At 42.8% G+C, this 17,222-nt stretch overlaps 1 protein-coding gene and 1 long non-coding RNA gene across 2 annotated transcripts in view; one reads left to right on the forward strand and one right to left on the reverse strand.

Annotated features, from left to right (window-relative positions):
* The window catches only part of PAG1 (phosphoprotein membrane anchor with glycosphingolipid microdomains 1), a 134,911-nt gene that overhangs the window by 98,557 nt on the left and 19,132 nt on the right, over positions 1–17,222 (forward strand). The gene's annotated exons all lie outside the window — the stretch shown is intronic.
* On the reverse strand, positions 4,706–13,925 carry LOC105825435. Its single transcript, XR_001138266.1, has 3 exons — positions 13,864–13,925; positions 8,566–8,765; positions 4,706–4,839 (listed from the first exon to the last, which is right to left on the reverse strand). It is a non-coding gene; the product is annotated as an uncharacterized LOC105825435 (long non-coding RNA).

Consider the following 17,222-nt stretch of genomic DNA (forward strand, 5'->3'; position numbering starts at 1 on the left):
ACAAAGCTAATATCCATCTGGCCTGCCTCACTGTTTGCATCACCTGCCAAGCCCCTGTGGCATTGGAGTTTGTGACCATGGCAGCTGCGTGGTCTGTCATCTTGGCGGGTTGATAAGCACCTCACTTTGTGTGGAACTACACTTTCTCCAATAATAAATGTACAATGAGGAAAGAACATAGGATTTAGAGTGGAAGGCAGAGAGGGCTCTGCTATTTCCTAAGTTAGCCGTTGGGTCTCAGGCAGCCACATAATTTCTCTGTCCTATTCTTTCCTCATTGTAAATCACCAATGATTTAAAAAAAAAAAAAAGAAAAATTCCCAAAAACCAAAAACACAACCCTGCCTTAAATTTCTCACAAGATCGTTGAGCTACTCAAAAAGTAAAATCTGTGAAAATGTTTGATGAAGTCTGAAGTATTATACAAAAATAAGGTAATAATAGCCGTTATGAATCAGTGGGTTGGGGGAAGATGGAGAAGGCTCTTGGGTCTTTGTAGATGAGTAAAGGGCTCAGTTTAGGAAACTCAGCCAGGCCACCTGGTGAGTCATGAGCAGAGCAGGATTCCACCTGTGGCTGTGAGACTCCTGAGACCGTGCACGTCCCCTGGGCCATACCAGTGTTGGCTGTATTACTGACAGTGTTGTCATTATTGCCTTTTTGTTATAGTCTGCTATAAAATATGCTAAGTCAGTGTGATATAATACACTTTTTGTAAACCCATTTTAATTCTAGGAAAACTTTGTGCTCTTAAAGTTCTGTAAAACTTTGAGCTTGAAAGTTCTCAAAATAATTGAATGGTGTATTATAAGACAATCGGAAAAAATTTGTGTGATCATTTATAACTGTGGGGTTTGAAGAAACTAATAATGCAAATGGGCCGTCTTTTAAAATTTTTCCTCATGCTTTAAAACCATGAAAACCAAAACAAACAGAAACCAAATCCAGATAAGAGTCTCCATATCCAGCAAGATTAACTGCACAACACGGCTGGAGGAGAGACTGTAGCAGCAGAGGAAACACTGCACTGTCCCGCTGACTGCTGTTTCAGGTTCGACTTCACAGTAGGGTTTCCACACAGTCCAGCCTGCATGACACACATTCGTCAAATACATTACATAAGTAAGTAAACACAAGGAAAGGAGATATTGTGAAAGAGAAAAACATGTATAGCAACGGGCAGTGACCGTGTACAGGAAAAGATTTCCCCATATCCGAGGGGGATGGGGGGTACTTAACTAGAGAAAGGCTGGAGCGGGGCTGAAGAAGTTCCAGCTAGGGAGGAAGTGGCTGGGATGTGGACAGGGAGAGGAATGAGGTGAACAGGGAGGTAGACAAAAGCCAGACTTGCAGGAAGTAGCAGCTGCTTTATATGATTTCATTTTCTTTATCCTTTGATCAGTGGGAAGCCATTAAAGGGTTTTAAGCAGTAAGCTTAGTGTCATTAAATTTTCTTTTTGAAAAGATCCCTCAGGCTGCAATCAGGAGAAGGGATTGGAGGGCAGCAGTCAATGCAATGAGACTGGTGGGCTCCTGTAGTGGCCAGGATGGAAGACACCAGTGGTTTGGACTAGGAAGCTAGCCCTGGGGATGCAGAGACAAGGACTAATAGAAGAGATGGATTTGAAAGTCCTCTAAGAGGTGACACTGAGAGCTCAGTGTTGAATTAGATATGGAGGGAATTGAGAGAGGGTGGTAAGTGGGAGGCCCTGGGAGTCTGCCTTGTGCATCTAGCTGAAGGTGGCAACATCCACAGGAAGAGGGCACCCTGGAGGATGACCCCGGGGCCGGGGAAGATGGAAAGTCCAGCCTTGGACACACCAAGGCAGAGAGCCTGGGGGACACCCAGGTGGAGAAGCCCAGGTGCCAGCTAGACATGGGACCTGCAGCTCAGATTAGAGGCTTGGGCCAGAGCTACAAATCTGGGAATCAACCGTGGTGGGATGGGAATTGAAGCCATGTTTGTGGATCACACACCAAGGAAGATGATATGGAACAAAATGAGAAAAGGAGCTCAAGACCGAGCCTTAAAGAAGCACATTGTTTCACAGCCAGGAAGAGGAGCCAGATCCTGGGGGTGTGATTACCAGAAGTTTGTCATTTTGCCCATACCTCTGCCCTTGTAATGGACACATGGATGGTAATTGTTACGGACAGTTACACAAGGTACATGTCTAAAATTTGGTCTGATAGTTTTGCACAGATAAAAACCTCTAGAAACTTATACATAACTTCACAATCTTGTGGATGTGAGTTTACTGACGTGGGTAGGCAAAATCCTTGATGTTATTTGATCATTTAAGTAATAGAAGTAAAAAAATAATAATAATTAAAGTCTGCTAAGTAGATCTAGAGGCTTGATCAATACAGGTTACATTATAGTTGGCTCTTGTAGCTAGAGCCCAGTATTTCCTGTTGGGTCACACAACACAAGACACAACAGGTTGCGCCTCCTTCCATGGTATTAAGATTCACTGCTGGGTTCAGGAGAATCTACTTCTTTTAAAAACTTAATGTGTATAAAGTATTCAATAGTCATCTGGTATCTGATTATTTCTCTTTGTTAAGTAGAGCTATATTAAATTCAAATGATAAGTTATAGATCATAATAACAGAATCAGCTGCTTTGAATGCAGTAAGATGCAGATTCTTCTTTAAGTACATTTCTGAATAAAATAAGATTTTGTTAAACCAGCAAGGGAAGCAGCAGGAGACATTAATGTTTATTGGATGCCTATTCCAGGCAAGGGCACTGAACTATGCATGTTTCACAAGATACAAATGTAGCTGATTTTGATAGTGGTATCAACTATTCTATGCTGAATGGAAAACTGAAATACTGAAGATACTGAATGGAGCTGACATGCAAACATAGGCACATGTTTAGAAGGCTGGCAGTATGTTATCAATATGGCTTAAAAAGCTAGTCTAGACCAAACAGAAGCACTTCAAAATAGTGGTAGTGCCCAACTGTCTGCTCCATATGTCAGTAGGATTTGTCCTGAAGATATTGCAGCTGACTTTCTGGCCAGTACTGTTAGTATCATGTGGTAATAATGGAAGGATAAGATTACTGACAAAAGAGCCCAGGCTGTAATGAGTCCACTAACATTAAATGGATGCTCTCTGCAGTGTAACTCCCATCTCAAGCCAGATATGTATGGGGAGGAATAATAGCAAGAAACTCAAAAACTTTACAATAGCAGACTGAGGACCCTAGGCTAAAAACACATGGTGTTACTCCCAGTAAAGTGGTCTAAAGAAACCTCAACAGAAGACTGGAAGTGCAGTTTCAGACATTAACGTGTAGCTGCTTCCTGCTGGAAATTGAAAGGAGCAGCCAAGATTGCAAGATGGGCAAATGGAGAAGCTCTCTCTGGCAGAAGCTTAGAGCCAGCCAAAGGTCAGCAAGGCACAGGATGCAAAATGCCTTCTCTGCAAAAGTAGCTAGCACTGTGAATCTAATTAAAATCCCCACATGTGCATATTGCATGGGGAACTGTAGATTAACACATTAACTGCCATGAGAGTTGTGTTTAACTCATGCTAGTTTTGAGCACAGGGCCTCATGAAGTATGTGTAACTCTCACACATCGCTTCACCTTGGGAGCCGCATGGTGTGCAGACAACTCACGCTGCCATGCTGTAGCATACATGTTATGTGATGGGTGGCCCCCTGGGCAAAACCCTGCAATTGATTCATGAAAATCTTACTTGTTGATATTCTTATTGTTACAATTAATATTGACAATTTAATTGCATATAACTCACACACAGAAAATAATAAAAAATAACAAATTTTTCATTAAATTAGGATCGTTTTGTTTTCAAAGTTTTTATTCTATTTGTGTAATAAAATACCATGGTCCCAAGGAAAATTTTTTTTCTAGCGCGACAGTCAGTTTATTAAAATTGTGACTGCACACACTCATTAATTATCTATTAACCATCAGTAGTTTCACCCTTAAAGAATACAGGACTATATTCACTACGATTCTTGGTAAGATTGCAAAGACATGCATTCATCCACTCCACCAGTATTTAGTAAGCACCTATGACATTGTAGGGGTTGGAGTTAGAGCTGCAAAGACAGACGGGGAGTGTGCACTCAGGAAGAGTATATTCTAGAGCAGTGGTCCCCAACCTTTTTGGCCCCAGGGACCAGTTTCATGGAAGACAGTTTTTCCACAGGACAGGCTGTGGGGGGTGATGGTTTGGGGGTGATTCAAGCGCCTTACATTTATTGTGCACTTTATTTCTATTATTATATTGTAATATATAATGAAATAATTATACAACTCACCATAGGTTGGTATCTGTTTTATGTTGTCATATCCTGATTATGCCATGTTCCAATATTGCAAGGGAAATAAGATGAAATAGCGTTTGCTACTTAAGAGTTCAGACATATACACGAATAGTCCATCTCAGTGATTCTCAGCCCTGACCATATATTCGAATGCCCTGGGGACACATTTCCAAACGTCAGTGTGCACACCCCATCTCTGATCAATTGAACCAACTTTTGGGGATAGGTCTGGGCATTAGTATATTTTTAAAAGCTTCCCAAGTGATTCTAATATATATCCAGCATAGAAAACCACTAGTCTAATTCAAAGGAATTTAATAGTTCCCTGTAGTCTTTAGGATAAATTTGGTTTGATTTTAATCATCTTAGTCTTGGCATGTCATGTCTTACCATCTGGATACTTCCTTCATTATTTCCTTAGAGATCCAAACTTATGGTTCCAAAGGTTAATTTGAAGGGAAAGTCTTCTTTTCCTTCCTTCTTTCCTTATTCATTTTATTCTTTATGGTTTTGAAAATGTTATCTTCCTCCTAAAGAGAATCAAGACTTTGAGAACTTTTTAAATCTATAAAGGAGTAGTCTGTGGTAATTAAATTTAAAGTTTCATGTATCCATTATTCAGAAATTAAATCTGCTTCTAAAAAAATACTGAAGTTGTTATAATAAAGACACATGTAAGATTTTTCAAAACATAGGAAATAAAAAACTTGTAATTGGGTTGGTGTAGCGAGAGGAAAGAAAGAGCTACACTAAGGTAATTGCTATAATTGAGGATAATTACAGCTTTGAGCTTCCAGCCAGCCATGTGAGGGGAAAAGAAGAAAGGAAAAATGATTTTTGTCTGTGTAGTTTAATTTTTATAAAAAGAGGCAAACTAATTCATCAAGACAGAAAAACCTTCCAAGCACTAAAATCTGCATCTAACACACAGACACATAAAGCTTTCTTTATATACCACACAATAGAACAATATCAATACTTTTACAAAACAATGCAGATAAACAAATCATGACATTTTTATATTAATATTTTAGAAATCTACTTCTGTATGATGTTAGTCTGTTCAGCCGCTACCTAGTGTAGCCCCCAGCTCATGACAAAAGGACCATGCCGGCCACAGCACAGGAGGGTGTTGGTATTCCAGTTAGCAGTGGCAGGAGGATACCCTTCAGTTCATCTGAAAGCCATACCAAGTAATAAATTAGGGCACGGGGGTCAGAGCACCACTTTGTTAGGAAATGTGAAAGATTGGAATTTGATCTGTCAGACTAGCCCTGCCCTTGTTAATTCTTACAGTAGTAGTATTATGATACAGTCTCTGGAAGAGTATTAATAGTTTGGGAACTATACTGAAATCATACACCTCAGTGTCTTAGATGGATCCTGGCTATGAAATCAAAGACTTACGATAGATTAGCGAATGTTGCAGAATGCCTTACATTGTTCTTAATCATGTTCTCAGCAAGGTGAAGCAGAGTGTATCAGTGACTACGAGTAGACCAGTTGTCCCCAAAATCTGCTTGTTTCTGATACAGTATGATGTGCCAGCTTATTAAGAAGTAAAATGAAGTTGAATTTTGAACAGTTTGGAGAAAGGCCTAAGAAATGTAATGTGAAAAAGACTGAATCATTCTCGTTTAAGGTGTAGTAATGTATTGCGTTACAACTGGTGTCAAGAAATCCCATGACCATTGTATTCTAACCATTTACTAGAAAAAGAACTATAATGAAGCCACGTAGCTAAGATTATTTAATCCAGTGAATAAAAGTGATAAATACTAACTTCTTTCCCAATAGCAATTGCTAGATGTCAGTGACTACTTTGATTTTCCTAGATGAATGTACCTTTTGTCCTGAAAACACGTCTTATTGTCCCATTTTCTAACTATATTTTTCTTGACATTTTTCCTGTAGTAGAGGCACGAGAAATAAGTGCACAGTGACCCTCCCAGGATCAAATCCCGCTGTTTCCATTTCCCACAGTGTGCACTGACTGAGCTGCCTCCATGGCTGTGCAGTGCAGACCTCACACCTCTAGGAGGCGCCACTCACACCAGACCTTAGATCTTAGATCTTAGCACAGCCAGACCGACTAAAAGTCTCAATGGCAGAGAAGGGTGAATTCACATTCCTGGCTCCATTCGAAAAATTTCTTTCAGTTTCCATGTTTTATATTTTAAGTTCTTAATAGAACCTCGTACTCCATAAATATTTATGTTTCCTTTATTATTTAATATTAAATTAACAACATTAAAGTCAAGTAATGTCAACACTCCTGGAAGATGCGGCCGGCACCTTTTTCCTGACTTTGCCATAATGCATCTCTAAGATAAGCCTTTCCCAATCTGCAAAACTTGCCACTTCACCATAGACCACTCTCTAGTTCTCCATTTAAGGCGTTTAAAGTGCCGCATCCAGAGAAGGCGTGAAAATGTAGCATAGAGAAATGAGGGGGTTGGGAGTGTCAAAGCAGTACTCTGATACTTGCTCTCATTGTGCAATCTGAAGACTTTCCTGCTTTCTACTTTCCAAAGAAAATGGAAATTGGAAATTGGGGTAGAGTGACCTTATTGACTGCCTTACATACAAAGTGCTTTGAACCCAGCCAGGGGAAAGGCTATTATTAAAATGTTAGTTAATGAATCCATATTCTAAAGTCTCTCCAAGAAAAGTTATTAATACTGTGGCATATAAGTTCCATATATGGCTCTTCAACTTGGAAACCACATTCAAAACATAAAACTCTATGCATTATACTCTAATAAGACTTTATAAACACAGCCTTAACCCATAACCTCCATTTTATTCACGATTTACAAATAAAGTGGAAAATCTTGAGGAAGAAGATGTTATTTTCTCATTAGCTATGAAGATGTTCGAAATTGCCTTCATTTCAGTTCATAAGGTCTTAAGAATCACATTAGCTGCGTGGCTTTGTAAGGAGGAGAGTCGCCTAATGAGTTCTCCCTGTGGACTTCAGGGTTTCACCACCTCTGCCCGTGGGGACTCAATATGGGATGAGATTTTTCCTTTCACATGATGAACCAGAGTGAGGCATGTCTGCAGAATAGATGGGAAGGGACAAGGGAGGTGATGGCACTTCCTTGCTCAGGCGGGGAGGGAAGGGGCGGAGAACAGATTCGGGACTGGGCAGTACAGGACTCACAGGCTCTAGACATGTGTTCCTCAAAGGGTTTTCAGTGAGCAACCTTCTTTGGAACCACTTAGGATACACATTAAAAATACAGATTCTTGGGCCTCACTCCAAATCAGTTATATCAGAGTATCTGAGGGCCAGGCCTGAGCCCCAGCACTTTAACAAATGCCCCAGGTGTTACAAAGCAGGACTGGAAAACGTGAAGGAGTGAGGAATTCTGAAGGGCATCTCTGCCTGGGAAGGAAAGGGGCTGAAACCTGTGAGCCCGACAAATGGAGGGGCAGGTGGCATCGAAGGGGTCTGTGGGCCACACGCTCTGATCCACATCGAGGCTGGTTACTAGGCAGGGCCACAAAGCACCCATGCACTTAAGTTGACAGGATACTCTCTTGCTCAGAAGTGAGATACTGTTCTGTCCTGTTGTGTCTCTACTTGAGACCTTCCAGCGTACTCTATATTGCCTTTCCTATCTAGCCCAAAGTCTTTTTGGCTCTCCCAGATATTAGCAGCCTTTGAAATGAACAAGGACCCCTTCCAAAGACCATGACTGAATCCAATCATTGAGTTTCATATTCATTTCTTGTCGAACCGTGTAAGCACAGGATTTCCACAGGGGTTACTATTCTATATTAACCTATCTTCCCCCACCTCTGTTGACATAGCTTTATATCTTCCTTTAACTGGGAAAAGGAGGAGAGGAAAATCAATGTATTGAAGTACATAGACATATCCTTGCATACACACATATATGTCACCATGGATTAAGGCCAGCCCCAGGCAAACTGGTGAAGCAGAAAAAAATTACCTGGAAAGCCCCCCATGCCTGTTCCCCACGTGCTATCTCCCGGGCATCAGGACTCTCATCCTCCTTCCCCTCCCTTCTTCTCACCAGGTGACTTGGTCTGTAGCTAGTAGTTTTTTTTTAATTATTTCAAAGTATTACAGGGTACAAATAAGTTGCCAGTAATGTATGCCCTGGTGTGATTTTAAGTACATGCACCACCTCTTTCATGATTATTTTCTTTTTTAAGCTTTAGCTTTAAGTGAAAGTAGTTTTTCTCCATTGAGAAGGGGAGGGGGATGGGCTCTATACAGGTACCTGGTCCTTGGAATCCAGCCCATCCTCAGAGACCCAGCTGGCCTTGACCGCGGTCAAATGCACGCGTGGGAGGTGGTCCTTTCCACCCTGTGAACATGCAAAGGCTGTCTTTGGAATCCACCAGACACATTGGGGACAGTTCTCAGCTTGAAGCAACATCAGTCCAAGGGCACTGCAGCTGCATCAATTCCATGGAGCCTCTGCCACCAAGCCAAACAGAATCAAGCTGCAATTATTCTGACTAAATGTTATTTCTAATGCCATGTGGTAGAAGCGAAGGAAAGACTTGTGGCTTTTTTTTTTTCTTTCTGATTTCACAAGCTTAGGGTTCAACAATACATTATTTTTCATTTGTGGCTAAAGTATAATTCTGTATTAGGAACTTAATTCTAAACATTTTTTACCTCTTGCAAAGTTTAATTACAAGGGACTGTATAATATCATATTCATGGTGTGATCGGAAGATGAAATCATGCTTGGCACATAGCAGGTATTTAGCAATTACATGTTTAATGAATGACAGAGTATCAAAGAGTAAAAAATATCACCAGAGGTATATTAGTCAAGAAACCAGTGAAACCAGCCCGAGGAGCAGACTGTCTTTAATAATAGAAAGAGAAGATCCCCGGAATGTCTTATCACATTTGGATCCTCCTCAGGCTTATCAAGAACTGAGATTAGAAATTAGACAGATCCCTTTCAAACTTACTGTCTGTGTAAGATTTTCCAAAATTTGGGCATATGCCTTTAAAAAGCTTCAGAATTCCCAGACGTGTTTTCTTTCTTCATTACCTGTACGTGCACCATCTGCGTATTTTGGTTCTGTCCTTGCATTTTGTTGAAAGGCTATTACAAATCTGAATTGTAAATGTGTAAATATGCCAACTACATGTTAATGAAAAAATAAAGAGACTCTTAAGTCAGCCCCGCAGCCAGTGTCTGCTGCCAGAGTGCAATTGATGTTTCGGAAGGGCTGTCGGGATTGATTCCTGGCACTGCACGCCGACTACAAAGGCCACCCATGATTTCTCTTCCTGACATCCATTTAACTGGTGTGGCCTCATCAGGTTTGCCCCTGAATTACTAAGGCTGTGCTTTCCGGGGAGTTGAAACTGTCAATCACATTGAGAATTTTAAGGTTCTTGCTGGAGCAACATTTGCCTTTTTGTGTGGAGAGTCCTGAATTTTTGTCTGAGACTCGAGGAATCACTGGCTCCTCTTATAAACTGAGAAACGCAGAGAGATAGAAAGAAACCTTAGAAATGACTGAATTTTTCAGAAGGGGAAACTGAGGCATGGGGAGGTTTGGACTTGTTTCAGACCACACAGCAATTTAGTGGAAGAGAACAGAGTAGAGCCTGGTCTGTGCTTCCACGTACCAGGCACATACTACTCACTGCATTTTATGAGACTCTGGAATGGGAAGGAGCTGCCTGATATTCAAGTTGTTGTGTGGGAATCCAGAAGACTCCAGTAAACAGAAGCTCTGAGCTTATCACCACGTAAACTTTGAGGAAGATAAAGGCCAGATTCCAGCACCAGTGATCTGGCTGCATAACCCTTCACCCCTAGCTGGAAGGAAGATGAACATCTGCACCAGTACTGTTCCAGATGTAGTTCCCAGGCCGGCAGCCTGGACCTTACCTGGGAGCCAGTTAGAAATGCAGACTCCTGAGCCCCACTCCAGAACAGCTGGATCAGAGTCTACATCTTAACCAGATCCCCAGATGGTCCTATAGACGCATTAAAGTTTGACAAGCACTGTTCTAGAATGGTCTTCTCACACTTCAGAGTGCATCACAGTCACCTGGAGGGCTTGTTAAAACAGAGCTTGCTGGGCCCCACTCCCAGAGTTTCTGAGTCATACGTGTGGGAGAAAGTCCAGAATTCTGCATTTACAACAAGTTCCAGGTAGTGCCGATCGGACCACCCTTGGGGAAGCTCCACTCCACAAGAACCGTGAGCCTGTGCTTTTCTCTACAAGGGGCTTGGGAGTCAGACCCCTGGGTCATCTGTCTTCTCTGACCTCTCCTGGCAGAGAGCTTGGAGGATAAGCCCTGAGATTGTACATCGTCACATAGAAGTTCTGACGTATTCTAATCAAGCTAGTCACTGTTGGGACATTTCCCCAGCCCTAAGTAGTTCATAATAACACCAATAAATAACTTGCAGGAGTGTGTTTTAAGGATTTGGGTTCTATTTTTTAGGAGTCAAGAAGAAGTATTTTGTCTGGCTGTTTTATGATATAAAGAATTCTTAATATTTTTAAAACATCATCATAATGTTTTAAGCAATGGGTAGTAAGTTGAGCACATTCTTATCAGTGGCTGAGTAGAATATTAACTCCAGTAAGTCAGTGGCCCTTGCAATAGAAGTATATCTAAGGGTGTGGTAGTGACAACAGACAGCTTTATCTACCTGGGCTCCAGCTCACAATGAACCAATGTGACAAACTGAAATGCCTCTGCTGACGTTCCTCTGACATGTGACTTAAATTGTCAGCTGCTCATAAATTCTACTTCTCCAATCTTGAAGGTTTACTTTTCCCAGAATAAGCATCTTTCCACATGCAGTCTCAGCGAGGTCGTGGGTATGTGACAGAGTGGAACATTTATAATTCACCCTCTCCGAACAAGTGTTAAAAGGAATCTGATCTTTTCAATATCCTGACCCCCACGAGTAGGGGATTGGATCGAGAGGCACTTATGTCAAACCGTACATTTCTGAACCTCTCAGCAAGGAAACTGAAGTTTATTTTTGGTTAAGTCTTTTATTATCAAAAAAAAAAAAAAAGTGGCTGAATCGCCATGCCTCAGGAGCCAGATAAAAACAGTGCAAAGCAACGCTTACCGGAGTGTGACTATAAATAGTGCTGGTCTCAGTAAACCAGCCTGCGTGTAAACACCACATCCATCACAGCATAGCCGGTGGGATGAGGTCGGTAAAGCCCCCCAGATCCCTCAGAAGGAAGGTCCGTGATGAATGCATGGCTGGGAGTAAGCAGTGGGCAAACCAGAAGGGAGAGAACATTCTTCTCTCTGCTGCCAAAAACAAGTCCTGATAGTCTGAAGTTAAGATTGCCGGGAAGGTGGGTGTGACTCACATGTCCTCACCTGTCTGCTCCTATTCCAGACAGGGCAGACACCCCAGGTCTGTGAGCACCTGCTGGGCAGAGTAGCAGAAAGTGCTGGGGACACTGCGTCAGGAGACTTGGAGCCATGTGGCTCTAGACAAGGTGCTTAACTTCGAGCTTTAGTTTCCTCATCCGTAAAATCAGTTCAGTAACACCCACATCAAAGGGCATAAGGATGAAATAATATATTTTAAAAGCGATTGGCACTTAGTGTGTACTCATTTAGCTTTTTCAGTGGTTTTGATTTCAGGCCTGTGAGTCTAAACTGATACGTAGTGGGCCTCTTCAAGACCCTGGAGGGAACCCGGGTAAAGCCGAGGTGATGGATTATATGCAGGAAGGAGCGCCGTGGAGAGCTACCTGCCCTGGCCAGGTATTCGGGCCCACAGGCTTTTCTAATGCCTTGCGTCGCCATTAAATTTCAGCATCATTTGAGAAGACTGGAGTTTCTCCTTCACATTCTAACCATCTTTGAGAGCCTGGTCAATATGTACCTACCTTTGGATGCTCTTCCTCCTCTTAACCATTCATTCATTCAATAAATATTAAGCACCTACTGTGTGCTGCACCCTAGGGCTACAGCTTATGCACCAGATAGGTCTGTTTGAAGTTCTTCCCTCTTAGGGCTTGGGCCTGCTGAAAAAACACTCAAATGACTTCATAATTTCAATTTCAAGTAATGCTAGGAAGGAGAAAGCTTGTAAAATATGAGCCTCAACTAAACTCGAGAGATGGAAGGGTTTTGTCGTCAGGAAAGCTGCTCCAAGGAAGTGACATTTAAGCTAAGACCTAAAGGATGTTAGGCTCTCATAAGGTAAAACACATTTGAAGGAGGGCCAAGAATGTTTAAGGCTCCTCTGTCCTGTGAGAAATCTAAGGTGTAGCCCCCTCGTGAGGGAGGGAAGAGAATGCCACCATCCTAGGAGCTGGAGAAGGTGCGAAATTGTCACTGGTGAGAATGGCTCAGAACCTGGGGACACGGTGAGATTGCCAGAGTCTAGAGGCCTGCTAGGGGTGGTGATTCTCATACAGTGACACTGATATTGCTGGTGTTGTGACTTCACCAGAGAAAAGTCTCACTTTTCAGTGACAGCACAGAGAACCCGGGGGCCGGGGTCAATCCAAAAGTAAAGGTTTGCCCGAAAAAAAAACTGGCCTGGTTCCGAAATGGCCGCTTGGCGTGCTCATCTCTCTTGCTCTCCTTCCCTCCCTTAGCATATAAATTATGAACTAAATTTTGCATTTTGAGAGTCCGCTTGGGAAGCTACTCACCATTCTTCCTGTAGAAACATGTATTCAATAATAATTTCCTGTCTGCCTCCCAGTTTCCAGGTCATGTAGGTACTGGGAACGTGGTGGGAAATGAGGTGGCTACATCCGTGCCCTCCAGGAGCTTTTAAATCAGATCAGATGAGCAAACAGAAAGAAATAGAACCTAAAGCCCAAACTGCACACTTTCTGAAATGTTCTATGAAGACTTCATATGCTGTGCTCCTCACCCGCTCAGTGTAGAACATATCAAATTAACCTAAATAAAAGCATGTCTCAGGGTTCTGTTAGAATGCACGTAATACATACTTCTAGAAAGACCACACTTTTTTCGTTCTCTGTCTCTCTCTCTCTCTCTCCCCCTCTCCCTCTCTCCCTTCCCACTATTAAAATGAACCTTGGGAATTGGCTTCCAAGTCCAGATAGGAGGAAAACAACCTCAAAAGTCATTCCTTACCCATCACATCCACTTGCCTTTTGGCTTGGCTCAAGGCAAAAACAAAATGGCAGAGCTTTCATAAACAATAAACTATATTTTTTCTGTGATGTAAGTTTGATGTATTCTTGAAGATAAGTGACAGCCGCACGCTCCCCCAAAGGGGTCAGCTGTCCTGTTTTCTGTGTGGATCGATAGGTTTGGTATGTACAAAAAGTAATCAGGTTATGCCGCCAGACGGCAGTAAGGATTTATAACTTGCTCGTAGAATGAGCGCCTGGCTTTTTCCTGTTAGTGGTGAGTCTTGGTGACAGAGTCAGTTTGGTGTGGTGACGTTAAGGCTTTCCAGGTCTCCCTCATTTATCTTCACTCTTAAGCTGCTATAGAAAGAAATGTCAAGATACGGCTCTGTAGGGACGTGATAAAATGATTCAGGAAACTATAAACAAGAAAATCTTACCTTGGAGTCCTGCACCGCCCTCTGCTCTCTGGGTGTATTCTCCCCGACTCGGTGAGGGAGCGAAACTGGGACATCTTGGTACCAGTCCTACGTAGGCGAAAACCTTTGTACCTCAGCAGGCGGGAATGGCAAACATCTGGGTGGACAGCCCCCGTGTTTACAACAGACACTCATTGGTACAAAGTTCGGTGTCGCAGCCTTGTCTAGATGACGATCCCATTGATCTGAAGAGAAGTCTCTCCAAATTTAAATACTTTAGCTTAAAGCTCTTTCAGGGGGCTCTGAATTCTGTTAAGAGGTTTATTTAGCCTCAGCCTGTGCGTCTGTCAGTGTGCTCACTGGACCAGGGAACCCACCCGAGCATTTGGCTTGTGGGCCATTGTTAAATTTGTTTAATTTGTAGCCCAGAAGTGTCATTTTTACTGCATGGTTGCCACACCTGATAATGGTCAGGAAGGAGGAATGCCCCTTGGCCTGGGGACCTTGCCCCCCTTATTCCACCCATCAGGGAGGGGTCACAGTGGAGGTGGTTTCTATCACGCTCAATTAGGAGTCGGCTGCAACAGCTGTAAAATGGCAATGACTATCATTACTGACCCAAACCTGCTTCAAAGGAACTATAAGGTGTCTGCTTCTGTAGCTGATCTCACTGGTCATCCCACCTCCACCAAATTATTACTTAAAGAATTTGCTGTGATCAGAGCACCTACCTGTTAAAGGGGTTTGGCCAAAGAAATAAATAGCTGCCATTTGGTCTGCACCTTTCGTTAATTTCATCTGGGTTTTTGTTTCTCTCCTGTTGGAATTGATCTTGATGGCTGATAGTCCAGGCTAATGAAGATAATTAAAATGCCAAGTGTAAGGTACGAACGACAAGAGTAATTGAGCATCTCTCCTTGAGGAGCCTGCTGATTGGGGCTGAGAATAGAATTAGGCTGCCATCTTGTGGTTAAAAATGGCACCTGCTGCTAAAGCAAAAGGCCAGTGTTTTTTCTGATTGAATCATTTATTCATTAAAATCATGAATGAATGAATATAAAAGGATGATAAGAGATTGTGGAGATTTTAATCCAAAATAATTAACCACACCAACTTCTGAAAGTTATCCCCTACAGAAGTCCTATAACCTCAAGCACTGACCTCTCAGGGCCAAATGACAAGTTCCCACAGTAGTCAGAAATTATATAGAATTGGGATGCAGGTGGCAGGAAGGACCACTGCCTCTTTTACAGCACTGTCGTGCACTCTTTGTGCGTTACATTCTCCAGCCTTAATTTCACATCAGTGCAGCTAATAATGAAGTCCATTCTAAAGCAAAAAGAATTGATGTACAACTATTAAGCTCAATCTGTGATTATGTTAGTATTACCATCTTCTGCATCTCATCTTAGTGGGGCATTCAGGGGCCATAATTAAGTGTTAGCTGAGGTGTATAAAAATAAATAAATGGTCTGGCTGGGTGCGGTGATTCACGCCTGTAATGCCAGCACTTTGGGAGTCAGAGGTGGGAGGATCACTTGAGGCCAGGAGTTCAAAACCAGCTTGGGCAATATAGGGAGACCCCCATCTCTACAAAAACAAGAAAAATTAGCCAGGCATGATGGTATGTGCCTCTAGTCCCAGCTATTCCAGAGACTGAGGCAGGAGGATCACTTGAGCTCAGGAGTTCAAGGCTGCATTGAGCTATGATCACACCATTGCATTCCGGCCTGGGCAACAGAGCAAGACTCTGTCTCTAAAATAGATAAATAAATAAATGGCCCTTCTCTGCCCTATGTTGAATAACTCAAAGAATATTTATACATGTATTCTGACAACGGAATATTTTTTTTTATTTTTTTATTTCAGCATATTATGGGGGTAAAAATGTTTAGATTACATATATTGCCCTTGCCCCACCCAAGTCAGAGCTTCAAGCATGTCCATTCCCCAGATGGTGCCCACCACACCCATTAGGTGTGTACATACCCATCCCCTCCTCCCCCCTCCCATCTGCCTGACACCTGATGAATGTTATTACTATATATGCACTTAAGTGTTGATCAGTTAATACCAATTTGATGTCGAGTACATGTGATGCTTGTTTTTCCATTCTTGGGATACTTCACTTAGTAGAATGGGCTCCAGCTCTATCCAGGATAATACAAGAGGTGCTAGATCACCATTGTTTTTTGTGGCTGAGTAGAACTCCATGGTATACATACACCACATTTTATTAATCCACTCATGTATAGATGGGAACTTGGGTTGTTTCCACATCTTTGCAATTGTGAATTGTGCTGCTATAAACAGAATATTTTTTAAACTCTGAAGAAATAACATTCTGTAGTTGAATGCATGTTTATTGAATCAGGCCAAGAACAGGATCGAGGAAAATAAATGTCTCCATGAAAAAAATTGTGAGAGATGCTCCCCAAAACTGTTCAGATATTTCTGCTGGTAGAGATGATTCCAAATAGTCAGAACTTGTCTTATTTGGTGTAGGAATTAGCAGAAAATAAGGTGGTCCTCATGGGCCAGTAACAGTGTCACAGGACAATATAGCCTTGAGTGACTTTTCCCACAGGGAGCCTGGTTGGCACAGTGCATGTTCTGGAAAATGCCATGATTGCATCAGGCCCCTCCTTTTCAAGGTACCTTTTTACTTCCCAGATACTTTGCCTCATCTCCTCTTACTCTCTCCTCCTGTCAGTAATCCTGAGAAAAGCCTTCGGGCCACAGGGAAGGACACTGGTACCCGTCCCCCACCCACTCCCACTCCCAGCTGCTGCTCAAAATAAAACGGGGACTCCTAAGTATTGCATTCAAGGGCAGTAAAACCAGTGCATGAGGGTCCAGCCTTGGCAGGAGAGCCCTGGACCATCCACACGAGGCCCCTACCCTCAAGCCCTCCGGGAAGGTAGAGCACAAAATCAGACATGCATATCTGCACACATGGGGGAGGGGCAGCCCAGCTACACGTGTGGGGGAGGGGCGGTCTATACACAGGTGGGCAGGAGGTGGTGAGTGGGAGGCAGTCTTGGCTCAGTTGTAGATGGGCTTCCAAGATTTAAGGAGATAGCTAGAGAAGGAATGGGTGGCAGAATTACGGAAACAGAAGTTCAGAATGAAAGGAGGAGACCAGGAGAGAAGAGCAGCAGAGCTCAGATCAACTCTAAAACTGGAATAATCCCACCCGGGAGGTCTGCTGTGAGCATCAGAGGTCATGTGTGTGCAGATCCCCGCCACACACACACACACACACACACACACACACACACACACACCCCGCCAGGCCTCTAAAGGGGATCTGGTCAGCAGTAGCTGCCGCTGCAACCCCTCAGCCTGCCAGCGCTGCCACCACCGCCTCCGCAACTGCT

Source organism: Propithecus coquereli, unplaced genomic scaffold, assembly GCF_000956105.1.
Source record: "Propithecus coquereli isolate 6110/MARCELLA unplaced genomic scaffold, Pcoq_1.0 Scaffold8, whole genome shotgun sequence".
In the NCBI taxonomy this organism is placed as follows: domain Eukaryota; kingdom Metazoa; phylum Chordata; class Mammalia; order Primates; family Indriidae; genus Propithecus; species Propithecus coquereli.